This window comes from Meles meles, chromosome 13 (genome assembly GCF_922984935.1).
Source record: "Meles meles chromosome 13, mMelMel3.1 paternal haplotype, whole genome shotgun sequence".
NCBI lineage: Eukaryota > Metazoa > Chordata > Mammalia > Carnivora > Mustelidae > Meles > Meles meles.
The window spans coordinates 28,130,825-28,152,167 of record NC_060078.1 but is presented as its reverse complement, the minus strand read 5'-3'; the positions used below and the strand labels follow the sequence as shown (position 1 = coordinate 28,152,167).

The following is a 21,343-nucleotide window of genomic DNA, read 5'->3' as shown; positions in this document are numbered from 1 at the left end:
TCCCTCCCAATCCCAGCACCATTTATTGAAGAGGCTGTCTTTTTTCCATTGGACATTCTTTCCTGCTTTATGGAAAAGTAGTTGACCATAGATTTGAGGGTCTATTTCTGGGCTCTCTATTCTGTTCCATTGAACTATGTGTCTGTTTTTGTGCCAGTACCATGCTGTCTTGATGATGATAGCTTTGTAATAGAGCTTGAAGTCCGGAATTGTGATGCCACCAACGTTGCCTTTCTTTTTCAATATTCCTTTGGCTATTCGAGGTCTTTTCTGGTTCCATATAAACTTTAGGATTATTTGTTCCATTTCTTTGAAAAAAATGGATGGTATTTTGACAGGGATTGCATTAAATGTGTAGATTGCTTTACGTAGCATAGACATTTTCACAATGTTTATTCTTCCAATCCAGGAGCATGGAACATTTTTCCATTTCTTTGTGTCTTCCTCAATTTCTTTCATGAATACTTTATAGTTTTCTGCATACAGATTCTTAGCCTCTTTGGTTAGGTTTATTCCTAGGTATCTTATAGTTTTGGGTGCAATTGTAAATGGGATTGACTCCTTAATTTCTCTTTCTTCTGTCTTGTTGTTGGTGTACAGAAATGCAACTGATTTCTGTGCATTGATTTTTATATCCTGACACTTCACTGAATTCCTGGACAAGTTCTAGCAGTTTTGGAGTGGAGTATTTGGGGTTTTCCACATATAGTATCATATCATCTGCAAAGAGTGATAGTTTGACTTCCTCTTTGCCAATTTGGATGCCTTTAATTTCTTTTTGTTGTCTGATTGCTGAGGCTAGGACTTCCAGTACTATGTTGAATAGCAGTGGTGATAATGGACATCCCTGCCGTGTTCCTGACCTTAGCGGAAAAGCTTTCAGTTTTTCTCCATTGAGAATGATATTTGCAGTGGGTGTTACATAGATGGATTTGATAATATTGAGGTATGTGCCCTCTATCCCTACACTTTGAAGAGTTTTGATCAGGAAGGGATGCTGTACTTTGTCAAATGTTTTTTCAGCATCTATTGAGAGTATCATATGGTTCTTGTTCTTTCTTTTATTAATGTGTTCTATCACATTGATTGATTTGCGGATGTTGAACCAACCCTGCAGCCCTGGAATAAATCCCACTTGATCGTGGTGAATAATCCTTTTAATGTACTGTTGAATCCTATTGGCTAGAATTTTGGTGAGAATTTTTGCACCTGTGTTCATCAAGGCTATTTGTCTGTAGTTCTCTTTTTTGGTGGGATCCTTGTCTGGTTTTGGGATCAAGGTGATGCTTGCCTCATAAAATGAGTTTGGAAGTTTTCCTTCCATTTCTATTTTTTGGAACAGTTTCAGGAGAATAGGAATTAGTTCTTCTTTAAATGTTTGGTAGAATTCCCCTGGGAAGCCATCTGGCCCTGGGCTTTTGTTTGTTTGGAGATTTTGGATGACTGTTTCAATCTCCTTACTGGTTATGGGCCTGTTCAGGTTTTCTATTTCTTCCTGGTTCCGTTGTGGTAGTTTATATGTCTCTAGAAATGCATCCATTTCTTCCAGATTGTCAAATTTGTTGGCATAGAGTTGCTCATAGTATGTTCTTATAATTGTCTGTATTTCTTTGGTGTTAGTTGTGATCTCTCCTCTTTCATTCATGATTTTATTGATTTGGGTCCTTCTCTTTTCTTTTTGATGAGTCTGGCCAGAGGTTTATCAATCTTATTGATTCTTTCAAAGAACCAGCTCCTAGTTTCATTGATTTTTTCTATTGTTTTTTTGGTTTCTATTTCATTGATTTCTGCTCTGATCTTTATGATTTCTCTTCTCCTGCTGCGTTTAGGGTTTCTTTCTTGTTCTTTCTCCAGCTCCTTTAGGTGTAGGGTTAGGTTGTGTACTTGAGACCTTTCTTGTTTCTTGAGAAAGGCTTGTACCACTATATATTTTCCTCTGAGGACTGCCTTTGCTGTGTCCCACAGATTTTGAAACGTTGTGTTTTCATTATCATTTGTTTCCATGAATTTTTTTTAATTCTTCTTTAATTTCCTGGTTGACCCATTCATTCTTTAGAAGGATGCTGTTTAGTCTCCATGTATTTGGGTTCTTTCCAGCTTTCCTCTTGTGATTGAGTTCTAGCTTCAGAGCATTGTGGTCTGAAAATATGCAGGGAATGATCCTAATCTTTTGATACCGGTTGAGACCTGATTTGTGACCCAGGATGTGATCTATTCTGGAGAAGGTTCCATGTGCACTAGAGAAGAATGTGTATTCTGTTGCTTTGGGATGAAATGTTCTGAATAGATCTGTGATGTCCATCTGGTCCAGTGTGCCATTTAAGGCCTTTATTTCCTTGTTGATCTTTTGCTTGGATGATCTGTCCATTTCAGTGAGGGGAATGTTCAAGTCCCCTACTAATATTGTATTATTTTTGATGTGTTTCTTTGATTTTGTTATTAATTGGTTTATATAGTTGGCTGCTCCCACATTTGGGGCATAGATATTTATAATGGTTAGATCTTCTTGTTGGACAGACCCTTTGAGTAGGATATAGTGTCCTTCCTCATCTCTTATTATAGTTTTGGCTTAAAAACTAATTGATCTGATATAAGGATTGCCACCCCAGCTTTCTTCTGATGTCCATTAGCATGGTAAGTCGTTTTCTACCCCCTCTCTTTAAATCTGGAGGTGTCTTCGTGTCTAAAATGAGTTTCTTGTAGGCAGCATATTGGTGGGTTTTGTTTTTTTATCCATTCTGATACCCTGTGTCTTTTGATTGGGGCATTTAGCCCATTAACTTTCAGGGTAACTATTGAGAGATATGAATTTAGTGCCATTATTAGCCTGTAAGTTGACTGTTACTGTATATTGTCTCTGTGCCTTTCTGATCTACTACTTTTAGGCCCTCTCTTTGCTTAGAGGACCCCTTTCAACATTTCCTGTAGAGCTGGTTTGGTGTTTGCAAATTCTTTCAGTTTTTGTTTGTCCTGGAAGCTTTTTATCTCTCCTTCTATTTTCAATGATAGCCTAGCTGGATAGAGTATTCTTGGCTGCATGTTTTACCGTTTAGTGCTCTGAATATATCATGCCAGCTCTTTCTGGCCTGCCAGGTCTCTGTGGATAAGTCTGCTGCCAATCTAATATTTTTACCATTGTATGTTACAGACTTTTTTTCCTGGGCTGCTTTCAGGATTTTCTCTTTGTCACTAAGACTTGTAAATTTTACTATTAGGTGACGGGGTGTGGACCTATTCTTGTTCACTTTGAGGGGTTTCTCTGCACCTCCTGGATTTTGATGCTTGTTCCCTTTGCCATATTAGGAAAATTCTCTCCAATAATTCTCTCCAATAGACCTTCTGCTCCCCTCTCTCTTCTTCTTCTGGAATCCCAATTATTCTAATGTTGTTTCATCTTATGGTGTCACTTATCTCTCGAATTCTCCCCTCGTGGTCCAGTAGCTGTTTGTCCCTCTTTTGCTCAGCTTCTTTATTCTCTGTCATTTGGTCTTCTATATCACTAATTCTTTCTTCTGCCTCATTTATCCTAGCAGTGAGAGCCTCCATTTTTTGTTTGCACCTCATTAATAGCTTTTTTGATTTCCACTTGGTTAGATTTTAGTTCTTTAATTTCTCCAGAAAGGGCTTTAATATCTCCAGAGAGGGTTTCTCTAATATCTTCCATGCCTTTTTTGAGCCCGGCTAGAACGTTCAGAATCGTCATTCTGAACTCTTGATCTGACATATTACCAATGTCTGTGTTGATTAGGTCCCTAGCCTTTGGTACTGTCTCTTGTTCTTTTGTTTGTGGTGATTTTTTCCGCCTTGTCATTTTGTCCAGCTAAGAGGATATGAAGGATCAAATAAAATACTAAAAGGGTGGCAAAGACCCCAGAAAATTGCGCTGTAACCAAATCAGAAGAGACCCCAAATTGTGGGGGAGAGAAAGGGGATAAAAAGAGGTTCAGAAAAAATTTTTAAAAATAAAACAAGAAAAAATATATATATTTAGATAAACTAGTCAAAAAATGTTAAAAATGAAAATGGTAAAAGTTTTAAAAAATTTAGCAGAAGTAGAAAAAATAAAGAAAAAAAATTGAAAAAAGAAAAAAAAATTGAATTAGCCGCAAGACTAAAGAATCATGGGGAGAAAGCCATGAGTTCTGTGCTTTGCTTTCTCCTCCTCTGGAATTCCACTGCTGTCTTAGGAATTGAACCTGCTTTTCTTGATAGATGAACTTCGTCCTGGCTGCATATTTTGTTGATCTTCTGGGGGAGGGGCCTGTTGTAGTGACTCTCAAGTGTCTTTGCCCGAGGCGGAATTGCACTGCCCTTACCGGGGGCCGCACTAAGTAATCTGCTCGGGTTTGCTTTTGGGAGCTTCTGTTCCCTGAACGCTTTCCGTAGAGTTCCAGAGGACGGGAAGGAAAATGGCGGCCTCCTAGTCTCCGGCCCGGAGGAGGAGCCGAGAGCCTGGGGCCCCACTCCTCAGTGCGCCCCCAGAGGACAGCACCCAATCACTCCCGTATCCCGAGCCTCTAGCCATGCTCTGAGCTCACCCAGCCCGCGACCAGTTCAAGGTAACCCCGAGCTGAGAGTTCAGTCCTCGGCTCTGTCTCTGTAGCCGGCTTCTCCGTTCTAATACCTGCAAGCTCTGTGGCACTCCGACACCCCCGATCCTTCTGTGACCCTGCGGGACCTGGGGCCACACTGACCCCATGTGGGCTTCACCCCGGTTTAGCCTCTGGATCAATGTCCCTCAGTGGAACAGACTTTTAAAAGTCCTGATTTTGTTCTCCGTTGTTCCGCCGCTTGCCGGGAGCTGGCTCCTCCCCCACAGTCTATCTTCCCGTTGTTTTAGATTCACTTCTCCGCCAGTCCTACCTTTCCGTAAGTGGTTGATTTTCTGTTTCTAGAATTGCCGTTCTTCTTCTCTTCAATCTCCTGTTGGATTTGTAGGTGTTTGCATGTTTAGATAAGCTATTGAGCTGATCTCCTGATACCTGATGTAGTCTCAGCCTGCTACTTCTCCGCCATCTTGACTCCTCCCCATGGCTTGTATTTTTATCCCCAGTGTTTAAAACAGTAAGGATTTAATGCCCACTTCTGTTATTGGTATTTGTAATGATTTCGGTTCTTGTGTGTGTGTGTGTATGTGTGTGTGCATGCATAATAAATAAAAACACATGAAAGATAGCTTTCTAAGATGGAGAGAAAAATGAGTTAATCCATCTTCTGAGTTAGTAAGAAAGGGAAAGAAACATTTATTAAACATCAACCAGGAACTATTATACTATATTTCATTATGTAATTTTAATCTTTTAGGTAAGTGTTTTAACATTTAGTGTGCCTAGGAATAACCTGGAGATCTTGCTAAAATGCATATTTTGACTCAGTAGGTGTGGGATAGGACCCAAGATTCTGCATGTCTAACAAGCTCCAGGTAATGCTGATGGGGCTAGTCAGCCTATTACACTGAACAGTAAGGTTTTACACAATTCTGTGAGGTACTATAATGATGATGACAGCCCTTATGATGAAAACAATAGTAGCTAAGCATACACCGTCTTGCTGAAACAAGAATTCTGTGAGATTGGTAAGATAGATATAGTGAGTAAACAAAAATCATTGAAGTTGAAGAATAATAAAATAATACAGCGAGGGAAGAAAACTCACGATATTGAAAATAGGTTAAACCTGAAAAGTAAAGTGAGTTAACTATCTGCACATGCTCCTTTCCTACTTAGCTGAACTCTAGCTAGGATGGATTTTCTTTGCATTAAGGCAGTTTCGTGACCAAAGAAATTTATCTCTGTTCTTTAAATCCTCAGCATCTCCTGTCAACAGGATGTTCAAATCAGCAGTTCTCTTCATGCTTTCAGTGGTTAGTCATAGTGCCATATGCAAGTGATCTTTGATAATTACTTGACAGGTTCATCAGTTAAGTCTCAAATGCCCGATTCAGTGATCATGTGTATGCTCTAAAAGCATGCAAGCTGAACTGCCAGAAGAACAGTTTTATTGGTTGCCACAGTGCCCCATTATAAAAGTTTGCCACAGGAAGGGCTGCTTAAGCTCAAAGTCAATAGGCCCAAGGTCACTCAATACTCCAAACACAGCAGATTTATATGCACTAAGCTCTGGAAACCTATCTTCCCAGGAAACATCAAGTCTGCCTATGCTAAATGCAATCAAGTCAATGACTTTACCATTTCTGAGGCCACTGCCCTGAAAGTGTCAGTCTAGGGACCCCTGCTAACTTTTATGAGAAAGATATTTCATTGGTCACTGAGCTAAAGACTGTGCTAATCTGATTTTTTATACAGATAAAGTAAGCAAAGAGGGAGGGAAAAAGAAAAATACTGTCATTAAAGGGTAGTCAGTGAGGAATTGATTATCTTGAGGCAATGGAACCATGAGTGTGTTCCTACCCTTAGGAGATAGTCTGTAAGAAAAAGTGTGTTACCTAATGTTAAGACAAGATTGACTTCCTGAAGGAGTGGTTATTACTTAATGGGGGTGGGGGAAGGGTTACTTTCTGATATGTCCTGAGAAGTGACTTACATCTTTTGGCCTTTCAGTACAGTAAAAGGCTCTTAGAGAAAGCCTGAGAACATGGTGTTCAGTTTTCTTCTGCTTTGAGAACATTGATCCCTCTTGCTAATTTTTATAACCTCATTCTTAAAGCACTGTGAAAAGTGAAACAAATGGGGCCACAGAAGTTTCCCTTGAGTTTATCTCACATAAACAGATAAACTACAAAGTCTGTACGTTAATGAAGGGTTTTCCAAAGTTAATGGTAAAACTGTTGTATAGACTGGGTTCTGCATCATCACCTATCTTGTCTTTTTGTGTTCATCTCTTTCAAATCTTTATTTGCATTCTAGTTAGTTAATATATAGTATAATATTGGTTTAAGGAGTAGAATTGAGTGATTCCGCACTTACATGTAACATGATAACAAGTGCCCTCCTTAATACCCATCATCCATCTAGCCCATCCCTCACCCACCTCCCCTCCAGCAACACTCAGTTTATTCTCTAAAATTAATGGTCTCTTATGGTTTTCTTCCTTCTGTCTTTTTTTTCCCTCTTCCCATATATTCATCTGTTTTGTTTATTAAATTCCACATATAAGTGAAATCATATTTGTCTCTCTCTGATTTATTTCACTTAGCATAATACTCTCTAGATCCATGAGATCTTTGATCTTTGATAATTATTGTGCTAACTGCAATGAAGTCAATTACTTTACAATTACTTGCAAATGATAAGATTCAATTCTTTTTGATGGCTGAGTAATATATACAGATGATAGGTGGGCTCTGGTGCACTGGGGGACAGTTGCTATGTCCAGTTTCACTGCATCCCAATGACACCTGGCATGTCCTCAGTCTCAGCTTGGGACAGCTGACCATGAGCAAGGCACTGGCTGGCACATCATAGACATTTAATAAATATTGGCAGAGGATAGAAAGATGATAGATAGATAGGTAGATAGATATCACATCTTCTTTATCCATTCATCAGTTGATGGACCTTTGGGCTCTTTCCATAGTTTGGTCTGTCTTGTCTTTGCATTCAAGAATATTAAACCTTGAATATAGGTGAACTCTGTGCCCTCTGACACAAAGATGTGGTCTGGTCTTTGTGGCTGTGGCCCCAATCCTATTCTTTCTTACTATTCTTGATCATTGGTTTCTATGATTTAAGTCAATGGTCAGGTTTTATACAGGAACTGATTGCTACATTTTCTCATATATTGGACACTTGTTTTTATAACCATTTGTCAAACTGAAGAAACTACTCATGTTACTTGGGAAGTAAAAACAATTTCTCTAAAAGAAGAAATCTGAGTAAATGAGCATATTGAGTAAATGAGACACCCATAATTCTAAATTTCAAGTAAGTCTTTTTGGGGGAGGTATAAAAATTATTTGCTTTTAATTTAATCTTGAATTTTTGCAACTTACAATTTTACTCCCCTCAAACCATAATCTGTACCCTTTATTTCCATCATGGAAATTAATGGAACCACCACTAATTATCTCAAGCTGGAGATTTAGGAACTATCCTTGAGACCTTAATTCTCATCCCTCATATTCAACTGGCCATGGTTCTGTGAATTCTGCATGTTAATGATGCCTTGAATCTTGCTTTCATAGCAGCTATAGCCTCAGCTGGCTATGAAGAAACATAGACAACTTTCTCATATTGCTCAACACGAGGACTGTAAATGAGGTTAGAAAATCTAAGGGAGCATAGTGTCTTTTATGTCAGAAAACTCAGTCATTCTAGAAATTATGCTTAGCCTGCATGATGGAAAGCATCCAGTTCTTCCTAATCCATTACATAAAATGACATTAGCTCTTCAAATAGACCATGCCAGCTGCTAAAAGCCATTGTAGGTTTGTCACCTATATTCCCCCAGAGCAAATTTCCTCCTGTTCATAACTTTGTGTCCTACTACTCAATCTAATTTACATAGACCACCTCCCAGGAAGCAGTAATACTTTATTCCTGTGTTCTATACATAGCCCCGTGTATTCAAATCTGTAATTAAAAACCATAGCCTTATTTATCTTTTACTATGCAGGTTATGGTTCAAACCTGCTGAGCACAAAATAAATAATATGTTAGAATTAAGAATTCTTAGGTCTACATTCAACAAAGGGGGTATTTTCCAGTATATAGTATCATTATATCTTCCTAGGGTAATATCTATCAACTAATTTATTTGTAGCTGAGAGTCCAGATTGTTTGACTATTTGTTTTCCTTAGGAAACATACTCACAAAGAGAGTTCTCCTAATGTAGGCCATTGCTTCTTCAGTATCTAATTATTATAATAAGTAGTACATCACTTTGGTACTTTGCATGCTTCAGTGAATATGCTTCAGCAATTAAGGACTCTAGGTCCTGGAGAGTGAAATAAACATCCAGAACTTTTATGATTTATTGTGACCAAGAAGTAGTCTTCTCCAATGTAGTAGAAGATTTTAAATAGTTATGTTTATAATTATTTGATGGGAAAACATGGTTATTTTTCCTTTCCATTTCCAGACTGAAAATGACATTCTCCTTAAATGCTGACTTTTTAAAAAAAATGTAATTACTTTTATTAACATTTAATGTATGATTTGCCCCAGGGGTAAAGGTGAATCATCAGGCTTACACATTTCATAGCATTCACCATAGTACATACCCTCCCCAATGTCCATAATGTCCATAACGCAACCACCCTCTCCACATCCCCCTCCTTCCAGCAACCCTCAGTTTGTTTTGTGAGATTAAGAGTCTCTTATGGTTTGTCTCTCTCCCAATCCCATCTTGTTTCATTTTTTCCTTCCCTACTCCCCACAACCCCCTGCCCTGTCTCTCAAATTCCTCATATCAGAGAGATCGTATGATAGTTGTCTTTCTCTGATTGACTTATTTTGCTCAGCATAATACTCTCTAGTTCCATCCACATCATTGCAAGTGGCAAGATTTCATTTCTTGAAATAGATTCTTCAAATCTTGAAAGAGTATTCCTTTGTATATATATACCACATCTTCTTTAACCATTCATCTGTTGATGGACATCTAGGTTCTTTCCATAGTTTGGCTATTGTGTACATTGCTGCCATAAACATTCAGGTGCACATGCCCCTTTAGATCACTACATTTGTATTTTTAAGGTAAATACCCAGTCGTGCAATTGCTGGGTTATAGGGTAGCTCTATTTTCAACTTTTTGAGGAAACTTCATGCTGTATTCCAGAGTGGCTGTGCCAGTTTGCATTCCCACCAACAGTCTAGGAGGGTTCCCCTTTCTCCGCATCCTCTCCAACATCTGTCGTTTCCTGACTTGTTAATTTTAGCCATTCTGACTGCTGTGAGGTGGTATCTCATTATGGTTTTGATTTGTATTTCCGTGATGTTGAGCACTTTTCATGTGTCTATTGGCCATCTGGATGTCTTCTTTGCAGAAATGTCTGTTCATATCCTCTGCCCATTTCTTGATTAGATTATTTGTTCTTTGGGTTTGAGTTTGATAAGTTGTTTATAGGTTTTGGACACTAGATCTTTATCTGCTATGTCATTTGTGAATATTTTCTCCCATTCTGTCAGTTGTCTTTTGGTTTTGTTAACTGTTTCCTTTGCTGTGCAAAAGCTTTTGATCTTGATGAAGTCCCAATAGTTCATTTTTGCCCTTGCTTTCCTTGCTTTTGGCAATGTTTCTAGGAAGAAGTTGCTGTGACGAAGTCAAAGAGTTTGCTGCCTCTGTTCTCCTAAAGGATTTCGATGGACTCCTGTCTCACAGTAGCAAAATAGCAAATCACTGAGGATGTTAATTCAGTGGGGAGACTGCTATGTTTATATTCACCTTCTCTAATCTGGTCCCCTTAAAATTGAGTGCTGGATATATAAAATAGGGAAAACTTTGTGGTCCACTCCATTGATAGATGATCCTCAGCTTGGAATAGCCCTTGAAAGTTCTTAATATGAGGAGTTAGCCAATACTTTTCTGTGTAAAAAAACCTTACCCATGCCTCTAGCTTGCTTGCTTTTTTTTTCCCCTGTGATTCCATTGTTTAGTTATAAATAAAGCAGTATGAACATATTTTCATCATCCTACGTACTGATATAAGAGCTCCTTGTAGGGATGGACTTGTTCACTTAGGAGAAGCTTTAATGAGTTTGTAGACCTGCCAGGTAGAAGGAATTTTACACTGAAACCCTAGTTATATGGGAAGGGGATTCTACTTAACACTCTCCACACACGCTGGAGAAATAACATTAAAACTCCTGCATTGTGGTAATATGAGAAATGTGGATCAAATATTTATCAAATGAACTCAGTGTTGACTCTAATGATCCCATTACATAGTGAGATAAGTACTCAAAGAAAAGGACATTATTTTATGAGAGTATATCATCAAGGAAACTGACCTAGATTTGGTAAAGCTTCTCTGAGGAAGTGATGTTTGATGTGAGCTCTATTAGATAAATTAGAGTTACCTAGAAAAATGTAAGCAAGGAAGAAGTGTAGAAAGTTAGGGGACTAACGTTACTGATGCTAGAGAGATAAGTGTCAAATATTTAAGGCTTTATATTTGTGACTTGGAAATAACAGTTTGCAGAGAGCAGCTAGGAGTAGGGTTAAAGCTACTTCAAATGCCCATTGAGAGATAATGGTAACATAGAGTAGGGTTGTGGCCGTGGACACAGTATCCCCAAAAAGTACTAGGTAAAGAATATTAAGGAACTTGCTTTTCCAGGGATCTCCCAGAGGGAGAGAGAAAGAATGAGAACAAAACAATACGAAATGGAGACAGAGGAAGTTATCCTTGACTATTTCAATTTAATTTAATCCTATAACTTGTATACATATGGTCTTTACACATTTTGGAAGCTTAGGGAAAATATTGCTTTTATGATCTGGATTTTATATACTCATTAGCCTTTATTAAATATTTTTGCATGGATTTTCTCCCTTAAAACCATTAAAATAAAATATTTTCTGAGTTTGTCCTGTCTAATGTTTCCTTAGATAAATAAAAGAAAAAGTACACAGCAAATATTTTTTGACAATTAAAAAAGGTAATCTCCTAATGTTACAAGAACTCTAATTAAGGATTTTAGATAAAACCAAGTTGAATCTTGAGAAATTTCAAATATATGGAGGAAATATCTAATTCCAAGCATTCAAAATTGCCAATATATGCTTTTTTTTCTTTTTAACTTTAGCCAACCTCTTATTATAAAACATGATTTGGCAACTTGCATTTTGCCATTATGTTTATATGGACTTGGATGTTGAATTAGAAGAAACTGTTTAGTGTTATATTATTATTTTATAAAATTCATTTCAGAAAGGGGGTTATTAATTTGGCAAAGTTATCAAATTCTTTTTTAATTTCTCCACTTGGACCAAATGATTTTGAAGATAAATATTTCTTCTACTCCAAATTTTAAAACTATTAAATCCCTGAGTAGCAGATTATAAGGATCCAAAAATCTCTGTTGCCTCTGCTTTTTCATCATTGGAAATTAAGGCAGTTTCCATTACCTAAAGTTGTAATATACATTATTGGTTTCAGAATTTTTTTAAGGCAAATTTTCTCTTATTTCAGTTTTGTGTTATGAAAGTATAGTGTTTCTGTAAATTCAGTTTTCCTTAAATTCATATTTATTTAACCAAGAAACATTTTTATAATTAGAATATCAAGTGATTGTTGAGTCTATAAAAATCACAAGTTCTGTGTATATGTGTGTTTGTGTATTTAGTGTTTAAGTTCCCAAAGTACTCTGTATTTTTTCCCCCAAACTCTCTGTATGGAAATAAATACTCATAAGATGTCTAACCTGGTGCTAGGTAAGTATTAGTTGTTTTATTTAGCTAATTAAATTCTGCTAGTGACCTTTATAATAAGCATTTTATAACCATTACAGATAAGGAAATTGAGTCTCAGAGAGTTAACAGTTTGTCTAAAATCACATAAAACTAATAAGTAATAGAGCTGGTCTAAATGGTGAGATCTAATCTTAAATTCCATTTTCCTTTGTCTAACAAAACCCACTTATTGTGATTTTGTTATAGTAAACTAAAAAATCAGTTGACATTCTTTTCCTTGCTCATTTACTTATTTGATTTGATAGGTTATCCTGCCTTAATAATTAGTATAGAGGAAAGGGAAGTAAATTGTTGGATTTTCATGTAGAAATTATTTCCTTTTATAGATCTTCTGGGAAGTATTATTTTTCTTGTTTATTATATTTTCTATGAGCTAAATAGTACTAAATTGCATTTTTCTCCTTTTTCTCTAGCAGTATGGATTAAGACTTAGGAAAGCTCATACTATAATACATAATGGAAATATGTATCTTTCTTTCAAAAAAGCCATATGCCCCAGAAATCAGCTTGCCCCCTCCCTTTATAAAAATTACTTAGTGAGATGATTCAACTTGAATGTAAGCACAAATAAAGAAAGCAAAAGCCATCTCTTTGAAATTAGAACTATTAGAAAAGAAGAAACTTTACCAAAAAAAAATGAAAAATGAAAAGATAATCATGATTTTAAAAACGAATGGATGAAGAGTTAAGAGGATAGGCACAAGAAATCCAAAGGTCATGGGTGGGTGGGTGATGAGAATGTTTCTGCTGCCTTGTCTAAATGGATAGAAAACTCTAACACTAGCCTCCCTAACAGTTAGCACCACCCTTAGATGTATATAGAAAACCAAAAGGAGATGGACAAATTGCAACAATCCTACTTAGATTCAGGACTCTGAGACTCTATTACTTACAGCGTTATTTAAATTAGGTTGATTTCCTGTATGCTTTAATGAATACATGCTTAGTCTTTAGTATATGCTAAAAACAACAACAACAACAACAACAAAAAACTTATTGCAGTTTTTTTTAAGATTTTATTTATTTATTTGACAGACAGAGATCACAAGTAGGCAGAGAGACAGGCAGAGAGAGAGGGAGAAGCAGGCTCTCTGCTGAGCAGAGAGCCCGATGCAGGGCTCGATCCCAGGACCCTGGGATCATGACCTGAGCTGAAGGCAGAGGCTTTAACCCACTGAGCCACCCAGGTGCCCCCTTATTGCAGTTTTTTACATGTGTATCCAAAGGCGAGCTGAAGCCTCCTGAGAAGTTTTAGTGTGAATAATCCTGTCATACCCGGATCATCCTTTCATGGAATAAGGAGATTACAACACTTGTGAGACCAAAGTTGAGGGCAGTCTAATCAATTGTCTACAAACCTCTACAAACCTGTAGGAGTCCAGGACAAGTTATGTATCCTCACCACACCCCTTTCCCAGCCCTAAAATGCCATTCACATTCAACATAAAGATGTGACTATGGAGATTCATGATGACAAATATTGCATGGCTTACTTAAAATACAAGGGGAATTTCTCATAAATGAAATATAATGAAATATAATAAATGAAATGAAGACAGAAATGAAAAAAAAAAAGTTATCAAAACTAAGGAAATAGGGGGAAACCAGCACAGAAAGTGGGAAACAAATGGTAGTAGAACACCATTTAAGCTCCTGAGAAGAGAGTGCACAGAATTGGGGCATTGAATTTGATGTCATTACTGTGATTGTTACAATTCTAAAATTATTATGATCTTACAATTTAAGTGAATGTCATATAAATTCTCCTCACATACTAGCATAGATGTATTTGAGGTATCATATATCTAGTTATTTTAATTTTCTCTACATGCCTTGACACTGAGGTAATCAGACCTATAGGTTCTTACACATAACTCATCTTTTTAATCCACAAAGTGCTTTTGTTATATTAACTAAGATTTTTGAGATTATTTGTATCAATGTCAAAGATGAAATATTTCTAAGGAAAAATTAAATTACTTAGATTTATTTTCACTTTTTAAGTAATTGTTTTCAAAAATCTTTCAAGAGAAGAAGTATATGCATCAAATGATAGCATTAAACCTATATGTTCAAATCTGATGGAACTTTAGAGAAATCCCTGCACACAAGTGCTGTCCCCTACACTTACCCTAGTGCACACATACCAATAACTTCTGGGAAAATGAGTCCTAGGAGAGTTAGTAAGACTTCTGTGGACAAAAAATCAGTTTGCAGCCAAAGCAAAACTCTAACTTAAGACTTTTGTCTCCCAATCTAGACTTCCTTCTATAACTTGGCATAAATTATTCCAGCTCTTTGTGCCTCTTGTCTTGCCAGTAAAAAAGGGAATACTGGTAGGATCTTCCTTACTGGGATTAAAGATGTTAAATGCAAATTGAGTACTTAGATTCCTGCCTGGAACATTTCAGGCTGTCAATATTAATCCTATGGTTAGCACACTATTTTGCTATTTGCAACCAAATTTTAGAAATAAAATAGAAATTCTTTCAAAAAAATTGTCACATGTAAAGGGAAGGGAGGGAAAGGAGTCACTTGCCTGTACAAGGATTAAATGTGGAAATTTTAAAAAAGCTTCTTTATCTAGTACTGCAATTTTCCCTAAGGAAGCAAGTCGATGCTTTGTTATCAAGACAGATTTCAAATGAAATATTGCAGTGGAATCTGTGTTAGTTTTATCATTTCAGACTACAGGTAGCTTTTCATGAAAAATGCAGTTTGGTTATATGACCAGGCTGTGGGGCCTGAAACTCATAATTTTGAGGGCCTTCTTTAAGAAAAATATATTTTTTAGAATGCAAAGATAAATGACAACTAGTTATTAATTTTAAAATACTGATAAATATCAAATATCCTAAAATCCAAAAAAGTGATATACTATTCGTATCATCATTTTAAAAAATATTTTATTTATTTGAGAGAAGGAGAGAACACAAATAGTCAGAGTGGCAAGCAAAAGGAGAGGGAGAAGCAGGGTCCACACTGAACAGAGAGCCCAATGTGGGCTCAATCCCAGGACCCTGGAATCATGACCTGAATGGAAGGCAGACACTTAACCAACTGAGCCACCCAGGTGGCCCAACATGTGTATCATTATACAACAGACCTACATCTATGAAACTTTACTTTCTTTTCTTCCCTCCCTTTCCTTTTTTGTCCTTTCCCTCTCTCTCCTTCGTTATTTTCTTTTTTCTTTCTGCTATACACCATTTATCACCTCTTAAATGACAGCAATTAATTTTGTAATGTCACTTTCTGCAGAGAAACTAGGAAGGTGATTTGAACTTTGTTTTTGCGGAGGAAAGAAGGGGCATTCAATTAGGGGAAACAAAAGTTCTGTCATAATATGATGTCAACACAAGTATGAACATAGAAAAGGACATATAAAGAGGTGACTCTGATCCCAAAATACTTGTGGCAAATTTTACTAGAACAAGAGACCATGTGAACACATGTCTAGGGCCTCTTCAGTGTCTTAGATAGGCATGTACAAGGGAGAGGCCCTGAAATACAAACTTCTGAGACCTGAAGGGAGACAAGCCTATAAATCCTAAATATTATGAATCTGGTTTAGATGGATAAGAATTTCCCAAGGCAAATGAGAGAAAGATGTAATAAAAATGCTCTATCTGAGTTTATAAATGAGTTTAAAAATGTTTTAAAAATGGCAGGGGCTTAGCCTAAGCCATGCTGAGGCCTTGGCCACATATACCACAAGAAAGTATAGGAGCCTAAAGAAAGTAGAAAGGGACCTTGTGAAACTAAACTGGTTTTTCACAGAAGTGCCAGATAATCTGATGTACAAAGTCTAATGCAAGCCAGTTTGAACAGGCATCTATGAGGATGGAGAAATAAAGGTCATTTAGAAAGAGAATCAGTATCAAATACACCCTTTAACAGTGAGCATGGTCAGTGAATGTAGTTGGGATACCAAATACCAGATACAGAGGAAAGGGCTGAGGAGAACTCTCAACATGTCCGGGGGTGGGGGTGGGGGGTTTATTTTCTACTCTTGTACTCACTTAACTCATTTCTTTTTTTTTACTTGCCTAACAAAACCCAACTCAAAAAGTCCTTTTTTCCCTAGGTACCCAAATTGGAAAGGAAGAAGTAAAATTATCATTGCTCACAGATGACAAGATCTTATATTTAGAAAACCCTAAAGGTCTCTCTGTCTCTCTGTCTCTCTGTCTCTCTCTCTCTCTGTTTCTGTCTCTCTGTGTCTCTCTTACATACACACACACACACACACACACACACACACACTATTAAGAGCTAATTGAACAAAGCTGACAAAATTGCAGATACCAACTCAACACACAAAACCAGTGCATTTCTATATACTGACAATAAATAATCTGAAATGGAAATTAAGAAAGCAGTTCTACTTGTAATTGCATCACAAAAAATAAAATCCTTAGGAATAATTTTAACCAAGGAAGGGGGTGATTTATACACTGACAACTATAAAAAAATGCTGCAAGAAACTAAAGAAGATTTTACTAAATGGAAGGAAATTTTGTTTATGGATTATAAGGCTTAACTAACAGTAAGATAAAACTATTACCTAAAGCAATTTGCAGATTCAGTGCAATCCTTCTCAAAAATCCCAACAATGATTTTGCAGATATAGGACAAACACATCTTAAATTCATATGGAATCTAAGGCTACCTCAGCTAGCTTAAACAATCTTGAAAAAAGAAGAACAAAGTGGGAGGACTCACATTTCCTAGTTTCAAAAATTATAAACTCTAGTAATCAAATCAGTATGGAACTGGCATAAAACCAGACTTATAGAATTATAGGCCAATGGCATAGACTAGATGGCTCAGACACAAACCTGTGCATATCAGGCTTACCTTATTTTATTATGCTTCACTTTATAGCAGTTCACAGATATTGTGTTACTATTTTTACGTTTTTATTTTATTTATTTATATTTATTTATTTATTTATTTACAAATTGAGGGTTTAGGGGATGCTGAATCAAACAAATCTATTGTCACTATTTTTCTAGTGGCATTTGCTCACTTGGTGTCTGTGTCATCTTTTGGTAATTTTCACAATATCTCAAACTTTTTAAAATCATTATTATATTTTTTATGGTGATCTGTGATCAAGGATATTTGATGTTACTAGTTGTAGTTGTTTTGGGGTACCACAATGCCCTATATGTCATCTTATATAGATGACAAAGTTGATTGATAAATGTGTCTGTTCTGACTGCTACACAGACTGGCCTTCCTCTGACTCTCTCCCTCTTCTCAGCCATTCCTATCCCCTGATATGCAACAATATTTAAATTAGGCCAATTGATTGATAGCCATACCATGGCCACTAATTCCAAGTGAAAAGGAGAGTTGCACATTTTTTACTTTATATAAAAAATGTTTGAGCTTATGGAGAAAGACATGTCAAAAGTCAAGATAAGCCAAAAGTTGGCCTCTTGTGCCAAGTAGTTAGCCAAGTTGTGGATGCAAAGGAAAAGTTCTTGAAGGAAATTAAAAGTCCCATTCTGCTGAACACATAAATGACAGAAAGTGAAACAGCCTTATTGATGATAAGGAGAAAGTTTGAGTAGTCTGGATAGATCAAAATGATTACAGTGTTTCCTTAAGCCAAAACTTAATCCAGAGCAAGGCGCTAACTCTTGTCAATTTTATGAAGGCTGAGAGAAGTGAGGAAGCTACAGGAAAAGTTTTGAAGCTAGCAGAGGTGGTTCATGAGGCTTAAGGAAAGAAGCTATCTCTATACCATAGAAGTGCAAGGGGAAGCGGCAGATGCTAATGTAAAAGCTGCAGCAAATTATCCTGAAGATTGAACTTAGACAATTCATGAAGGTGGCTATACTCAAAAACAAATTTTCAATGAGACAAAACAACCCTATATTGGAAGTAGATGTCATCTAGGACTTTCATAGCTAGAGAGGAGAAGTCAATGCCAGACTTCAAAGTTTCAAAGACAGACTGACTTTCTTGTTAGGGGCTAATACAGCTGGTGACTAAGTTGAAGCTCATGCTTATTTACTATCCCCCAAATCCTCAGACCCTTAAGAATTATGCTAACATGTTCTGTAAATGGAGCAGCAAAGCCTGGATGGCAGTGTATCTGCTTACAACATGATTTACTGAAGATTTTAAACCCATTGTTGAGAACTACTCAGGACAAAAGATTCCTTTCAAAATATTACTGCCCATTGGCAAAGCACCTGGTCATGCAGAGCTGTGGTGAAGATATACAGTGTTATTAACATCGTTTTCATCTCTGCTAACACAACCATTCGGTAGCCCATGGATCAGGGAATAATCTCAACATTGAAGTCTTACTAAGAAATATGTTCCATAAAGTTCTAGCTGTCATAAATAATGATTTCTCTGATGGATCTGGACAAAGTAAATTGAAAACCTTCTGAAAAGAATTTACCATTTGAGATACCATTAAGAACATTTGTGATTCACAGAAGAGGTCAAATATCAACATTAACAGAGTTTTAAAAAAGTTGGTTCCCACCCTCATGGATGAATTTTAGGGGTTTAAGACCTCAGAGAAGGCAGTTACTACAGATGTGATAGAAATAACAAGAGAACTAGAATTAGAAGTGGAGCATGAAGATAGGACTGAGTTGCTTATTTTTATCTTTCTTTAAATTTAAAAAATTAATTCTAGTATAGTTAGTATACAGTTATATTACTTAGAGGTATACAATATAGTGATTCAGCAATTCTATATATTACTCAGTGCTGATCATGATAAGTGTACTCTTATTCCTCTTTACCTATTTACCCAGCCTTCTACCCACCCCCCTCTGGTAATCATCAGTTTGTTCTCTATAATTAGGAGTCTTTTTTGGTTTGTCTCTTTTTTGTTTGTTCATTTGTTTTATTTCTTAAATTCCACATATGAGTGAAATCATATGGTATTTGTTTTTCTCTAACTTATTTTACTTAGCATTATACCCTCTAAATCCATCCATGTTGTTGCAAATGGCAAGCTTTCATTCTTTTTTATGGCTTTTTTGTGGCTCATTAATATTCCATTGTGTGTGTGTATATATTATACCTTCTTAACCATTCATCTCTTGATTGAAACTTGGGTTGTTTCCATAATCTAACTGTTGTAAATGCTATAATAAACATGGCAGGTGGCATATATCTTTTTGAATTAGTGTTTTCATATTCTTTGGGTAAATACTCAGTAGTAGAATTACTAGGTCATATGATAATTCTGCTTTAATCTTTTGTGGAACCTCCATACTATTTTCCACAGTGGTTGGACCAGTTCCCATACCCACCGACTACGCACAAGAGTTCCTTTTTCAAATAAGTTACTTTTTATGGATGACCAAAGAAAGTGGTTTCTTGAGATGGAGTCTACTCTTGGTGAATATTCTGTGAAGATTGTTGAAATGAAAACAAAAGGCTTAGAGTATTACATAAATTTAGTTGATAAAGCAGTGACAGGGTTTGAGAGGATTGACCCCAATTTAAAAAAATATCCTACAGTGGGTAGGTTTATCAAACAGCATCACATTCTGTAGAAAAAATTTTCATGAAAGGAAGAGTCGATTTATGGAGGAAACTTCATTGTTGTCTTATTTTAAGAGATTGATACAGTTACCTCAACCTTCAGCACCTACCATCCTGATCCGTCATCAGCCAAAAACATCAAGCAAGACCTTCTATCAGCAAAAACATTATGACTCACTGAAAGCTCAGATAATGGTGAGCATTTTTAAACAATATTTTGTTTTATCTTACTTTTTGAAAGAGAGAGAGAGCGTGAATGGGGGAAAGGGCAGAGGGAGAAGCAGGGAGCACTGATGCAGGGACCCCATTGAGCAGGGAGCTTGATGCAGGACTAGATCCCAGGACCCTGGGATCATGACTTGAGCTTAAGGCAGACATTTAATGACTGAGCCACCCAGGCTCAGTCATTAATATTTTATAATTTTTATAATTATTTTATTATTTTATTTTATAAATTATTTTATATTTATATTTATAATTAGCAATATTTTGTAATTAAGGCATGTACATGAGTTTTGTTTTTGTTTTTTAGAGATAATGCTACTGAACATTTACACTATAGTATAAGTAGTTCTATTCTTTGCACTGGAAAAAAATATTTTACTTGTTTTGTTGTGGTTTTCTGGAACAGAATCTGTAATATCTCCAATGTATGCTTATATGGTTAAATGGTTTTTAACAAGGATGCTAAGACCTTTCAATGTATAAAAAACAGTCTTGAACAAATAGTACTGGGGAAACTGGATGTCCACATGTGAAAGAATGAAATTGGGGGATACCTGGTGGGGCTCATTCTGTTATGTGTCTGCCTTCAGTTCTGGTCATGATCCCGGGACCCTGGGATGAGACCCACACTGGGCTTCTTGCAGGGAGCCTGCTTCTGTGCATGCATGCTCTCTCTCTGACAAATAAATTAATAAAATCTTAAAAAAATGAAGTTGGACCTTATCTTGCACCATGTACAAAAATGAATTACAAATGTATCTAAGGCCTTAATACAACAGCTGAAACTGCAGAATTCAAGAAAACATAGGGCAAAAACTTCATGATATTAAATTTGGTAATCGTTCCTTGCATATCAGACCAAGAATACAGGAAAGTAAAGAAAAAAATAGATCAATTAGACTTTATTAAAATGAAAAACTTTTGTCCAGCAGAGGACACTACCAAGGGAACAAAGAGGCAAACCATAGAATGGGAGAAAATATTTGTAAATCATATATCTGAAAAGAGTTTAGTATCAAAACATTTTTAAAAATCCCTAAAACTCAACAACAACAAAAGAATTCAATGTAAAAAGGAGCAAAGGTTCTGAATAGATATTTTTCCAAAGAAAATATGCAAATGTCCAATAAGCCTAAGGAAAGATGCTTAATATCATTAGTCATTAGGAAAATAAAATCAAAACCACAATGAGATACCACTTTGTACCCATTATGA

At 36.4% G+C, this 21,343-nt stretch overlaps 1 protein-coding gene across 1 annotated transcript in view; it reads left to right on the top strand.

Annotated features, from left to right (window-relative positions):
* Positions 1–21,343, top strand: part of CTNNA3 (catenin alpha 3) — a 1,394,003-nt gene that overhangs the window by 794,794 nt on the left and 577,866 nt on the right. The gene's annotated exons all lie outside the window — the stretch shown is intronic.